The sequence below is a fragment of the Tarenaya hassleriana genome, unplaced genomic scaffold, assembly GCF_000463585.1.
Source record: "Tarenaya hassleriana unplaced genomic scaffold, ASM46358v1 Cleome234, whole genome shotgun sequence".
Classification (NCBI taxonomy): Eukaryota; Viridiplantae; Streptophyta; class Magnoliopsida; order Brassicales; family Cleomaceae; genus Tarenaya; species Tarenaya hassleriana.
Window position 1 is genome coordinate 39924 of NW_010965655.1, and position 5890 is coordinate 45813.

Here is a 5890-nt window from a genome sequence, read left to right on the forward strand (position 1 = left end):
ATCTCTTAAGTGCTCTAGCAAGCAAGTTTCCAAGTGTTGGAAACCATCCCAAAGGTGTGGACTGCTCAAGAGGGTGTTGGCTGCTTCAACACCTAGCTGTGATCTTCAACCAACCTTCAGATTCGGAATCAAAAGGTTAGTTCTACTCTCCAAGAGGTTCTTCACGGTCAAGTCCTTCTCCATCCCGTGCATGTTATAGTTCATGACAAACTGGTCAAAACTATCCGGCAGGGATTGAAGAACTAGGTCTACAGCCAATTCACGACTAACATCCAACCCTAGTCTGTCAAGATCCTCTAGATAACCCTTCATCTTGAGGATATGAGTACTCGCGGGTGAACCATTGGTCATCTTACAGTTGACCAGGTTCTTAAGGACGTTAAATCGTTCGACCCTTGCCTGTTCCTCGAACATAGTCCTGAGATGCTCGATCATCTCGAAGGCATCAGTTCCTTCGAGTTGTTTCTGCAACTCAGCCGACATTGATCCGAGCATCAGGCAGGTCTACTTAAATAGCATGTTTTTGAGCGTCATGCCCTAGCTGACTCAAAAACATGTGAAATATGGATCCTAGCTCACTTAGAAACTCATTGAGGGTGTTTTTCTTAGTGGGAACTTGTCATATTGCATCTATTATCTGTGTTAGCATGTGTACTAAGTGACTTACATGTTTTTCTGTCTGTTTGTTTGTCTTTTTCTGTAGAATATGACTGCTGCAGGTAATCTGGCTAATCTCTCCATGCGATCCATTCTGGATCGGGAGAGACTCACTGGTGGAAACTTTCTCGACTGGTACCGTAACCTGAGAATTGTTCTCAGGCATGAGCGGAAGCTCTATGTGCTGGAAGAAGCCGTTCTTGAGGATGAACCAGCGGCCAATGCGCCCAGGGCTGTCAGAGATGCTTACCATAAGCACATCAATGATAACCTAGACGTGACCTACCTGATGCTCGGATCAACGGCTGAGTTGCAGAAACAACTCGAAGGAACTGATGCCTTCGAGATGATCGAGCATCTCAGGACTATGTTCGAGGAACAGGCGAGGGTCGAACGATTTAACGTCCTTAAGAACCTGGTCAACTGTAACATGATCATGATGGGTCGCACTGGGACCTCGAGCACCGGTTCACAACAGGTCTCGGGTCTGGTCCGCGGGCTTACGCAGCGGAGATGACGTTCAAAACGATTTTGAACCGCCCACGGACCATGGTTTCGGTGAAGAACCTCTTGGAGAGTAGAACTAACCTTTTGATTCCGAATCTGAAGGTTGGTTGAAGATCACAGCTAGGTGTTGAAGCAGCCAACACCCTCTTGAGCAGTCCACACCTTTGGGATGGTTTCCAACACTTGGAAACTTGCTTGCTAGAGCACTAAGAGATCAAATCTCTCTTTTGGATCCAAGAACACTGCCATTGGGCATTGGCGCAGAAACTGCAAACTCTACCTGGAAGATCAAAAGAAGAAGAAGCTTGCAGAAGCTTCATCTTCAGGTATCTTCGTTATAGAAGCTAACTTGTTTACTTCTACATCTTGGGTATTAGATACGGGATGTGCCTCACACATTTGTGGAAATGTGCAGGGCCTGAGAAGAAGTAGGCAGCTGGCGAAGGGAGAAGTGGATCTCCGCGTCGGAAATGGAGCAAGAGTTGCTGCGTTGACCGTCGGGACTTATGATCTTACTTTACCTTCTGGACTTGTGTTAGAATTACATGATTGTTATTTTGTACCTGCAATTAGCAGGAATATTATTTCGATTTCATGTTTGGATTCTGATGGTTTTCGTTTTGTCATTGAGAACAAAACTTTATCTATTTATAGAGGCGCTTTATTTTATGGTAATGGTTACCTGTTTAATGGCCTTTATATTTTGGATGATAAACCGTCTAGACACAGTTCAATCTATAACGTTAGTACCAAGCGGTTTAAGGCAAACGACTTAAACCCGACCTATCTCTGGCATTGTCGACTTGGTCACATCAACGAGAAACGCATAGCGAAGCTTCATTCTGATGGACTTCTTGATTCTTTTGATTATGAATCAATCGAATCATGCGATTCCTGTTTGATGGGCAAGATGACAAAATCTCCTTTTACTAGAAAAGGAGAACGGGCTACGAAGTTGCTAGAACTCATACATAGTGATGTGTGCGGTCCTATGAGCTCACCCGCTAGAGGAGGTTATCTGTACTTTGTTACGTTTACTGATGATTTCAGTAGGTACGGTTATATCTACTTGATGAGACATAAGTCTGAAACACTTGAATTGTTCAAGATTTTCAGAAACGAGGTACAGAACCAACTTGGCAAGACGATCAAGTTGCTTCGATCTGATCGAGGTGGCGAGTATATGAGCCAAGAGTTCACTGACTATCTGGCAGATTGTGGGATTGTCTCACAGCTGACTCCACCTGGAACGCCACAATGGAATGGCGTTTCCGAGAGGAGGAACCGAACCTTATTAGATATGGTACGGTCTATGATGAGTCAGGTCGATCTTCCTAAATCCTTCTGGGGATATGCTTTGGAAACGGCAGCGCTTATACTGAACAACTGTCCAACAAAGTCGGTTCAGAAGACTCCATATGAGATATGGACTGGGAAGCGTCCCAGGTTAGCATTTATGAAGATTTGGGGATGCGACGTTTACGTGAAACGTCTGGCTTCTGATAAGCTATCCGCCAAGTCTGATAAATGCATATTTGTGGGTTACCCTAAGGAAACTAAAGGGTACTGGTTCTACAACCCATCTGAGAACAAAGTGTTTGTTGCTCGGAATGGATCTTTCTTGGAGAGAGAGTTCGTCTCCAAGAGAGTCAGTGGGAGTAGAATAGATCTCGAAGAAGTTCGAGAACCACAAATAGTCGAAGAACCGAACGAACAGGTCGAAACAGTCCAACCTGTATCACGAGTTGTTGAGACAACACCTTCTAGTGAACCTCGGAGATCTGGTAGAATCCGCCAAGAGCCTACAAGATACGGATTTCTTGTGACTGGAAACGACGAACTCATGTTGTTAGAACATGACGAGCCTACGTCGTATTCAGAGGCTGTGGCGAGTTCCGATTCCGAGAAATGGCACCAGGCCATGGAGTCTGAGATGCAATCCATGTACGACAACAAAGTGTGGACTTTGGTCGATTCATTCGATGGTATTAAAACCATTGGATGCAAGTAGGTTTTCAAGAAGAAAAACGACATGGATGGCATCGTGCATACCTATAAGGCACGACTCGTAGCAAAAGGGTTTCGGCAGATTCATGGTATAGACTATGATGAAACCTTTTCACCAGTCGTGATGCTTAAATCCATACGGATTCTGCTAGCCATAGCTGCGTATTATGACTACGAGATATGGCAGATGGACGTCAAGACCGCATTCCTTAACGGGAATTTGCTCGAAGATGTGTATATGACACAACCCGAGGGTTTTGTTGATCCTAAGAGTCCGAGGAAGGTGTGCAAGCTTCAGAGATCCATTTATGGACTGAAGCAGGCTTCGAGGAGCTGGAATCTTCGATTTGACGAGGCAGTCAAAACGTTTGGCTTCCTGCAAAACGAAGATGAGCCATGCGTTTACAAGAAGGTCAGTGAGAGCGCAGTGGTCTTCCTTGTGCTTTATGTAGATGATATATTGCTCATCGGAAATGACATTCCTACCTTGCAAGGAGTAAAATCCTGGCTAGGATCAGTCTTTTCGATGAAGGACTTAGGAGAAGCCGCCTATATTCTAGGAATCAAGATCTATAGAGATAGATCGAGAAGGCTTCTTGGTCTAAGTCAGAGTACATACATTGACAAGGTCTTGAATCGGTTCAAGATGCAAGACTCCAAGAGGGGTGCCTTGCCAATGGGACATGACGTAGCTCTTAGCAAGACTCAGTGTCCAAAGACACAGGATGAGCAAGAGCGCATGAGTAGGATACCATATGCATCAGCAATTGGATCCATCATGTACGCCATGTTATGTACTCGTCCGGATGTATCATATGCATTGAGTATGACTAGTAGATATCAGTCTACACCAGGTGAGGCTCACTGGATTGCAGTCAAGAACATCCTTAAGTACTTGAGAAGGACTAAGGATTTGTTCTTGGTGTATGGCGGATTGGAAGACGAGCTCGCTATAAGTGGTTATACCGATGCTAGTTTCCAAACCGACAGAGATGACTTCAGATCGCAGTCAGGTTACGTTTTCTGCCTAAACGGTGGGGCTATTAGTTGGAAGAGTTCCAAACAACCAACCGTTGCAGATTCGACTACAGAAGCCGAGTACATAGCAGCATCGGATGCAGCTAAAGAAGCTGTTTGGATCAGAAAATTTGTGGGAGACCTGGGGGTCATTCCTAGCGTTGCAGATCCCATTGACTTGTACTGTGACAACAATGGTGCGATCGCACAAGCAAAGGAACCCCGGTCACACCAGAGATCCAAACACATACTCAGGCGATTTCACTTGATCAGAGAAATCATCGACAGAGGAGACGTGAAGATAAGCAGAGTGTCGACAGATGATAATATTACCGACCCATTGACGAAGCCTCTCCCTTCATCAAAACATGATGGTCATGTTAAGGGTATAGGGATTAGATGCTTGTAGGATAGATCATAGAGCATAGTGGGAGATTGTTGGTTGTAATGCTCTAGGATAATCCGTAATATGACATTTTGACTTTGTATTGATTCATTGATTTATGAATGCATTACATCCCCGTTATATGATTGGCATGTTTGTTATATTTCGGCATCCTTGAATCATTAGCGAATGATTCTAAACTCCCTAGTCAGTCAACATTGTGGGAAATATGTTGAATTAAGACTAGCATGAGGAGTGATCGATGCATTGGATGCATATCACAATCATGGGTACTCATTGTGAACGAGTGACTGGATGACCCGCATGAGATTGTCACATGGACAGAGTCATGACTTGAATCTCATACAGCGGTCGTTTATGGATCCTCATACCTGAGATGTCTAGAGTATCTGATATGAGGAATGACGTGTCTTGACTGCGTCAAACGTCGTCTTTAACCGGATGATTATAACGGCGTTGATCAGACACGTTCACGAATCATATGGAGATAGTAGACATGAAATATGGGACTTGTCACCTCCTCAACAGGAGAGATATCGCTGGGCCCTCTCGTGGAAGTCGGACTATGAAAACGCGTGGCCACGCCATAGATGAAGTTGCATCTATTTTATTAGTCGAATTGCCAAGACGAGAAAGCAGTTGAACTTGAAGGGTGGCTCAAACCATGCCCTTGTTCAACTTATGATATCGTGAGACAAAGGATCAGAATTCGAGCTGTTAATGCCTTGGTTAGATCACCTCTAACTCAATTCTAAATGGGTGGTCATGGCGTCTTGCTAGAGGCTAACCATGACTTGTGGTTCGGGAAAGGTTCCTAAAGTCACTACCACTTAGAATGGGCCTACAGGGTCACACACCAATAGGGATGGACTTATACGTGAAGAATACAAAGAATGGAAACGAGATTTGACCGAAACAAGCATGAAAAGGAGTTTTCAGTGTGTTGGGCCGGAGCTGACCAAGTTTGGTCAGCCCCGGACCAACACACTGAAAACTCCTTTTCATGCTCGTTTCGGTCAAATCTCGTTTCCATTCTTCGTATTCTTCACGTATAAGTCCATCCCTATTGGTGTGTGACCCTGTAGGCCCATTCTAAGTGGTAGTGACTTTAGGAACCTTTCCCGAACCACAAGTCATGGTTAGCCTCTAGCAAGACGCCATGACCACCCACGTTGAATTGAGTTAGAGGTGATCTAACCAAGGCATTAACAGCTCGAATTCTGATCCTTTGGCTCACGATATCATAAGTTGAACAAGGCCATGGTTTGAGCCACCCTTCAAGTTCAACCGCTTTCT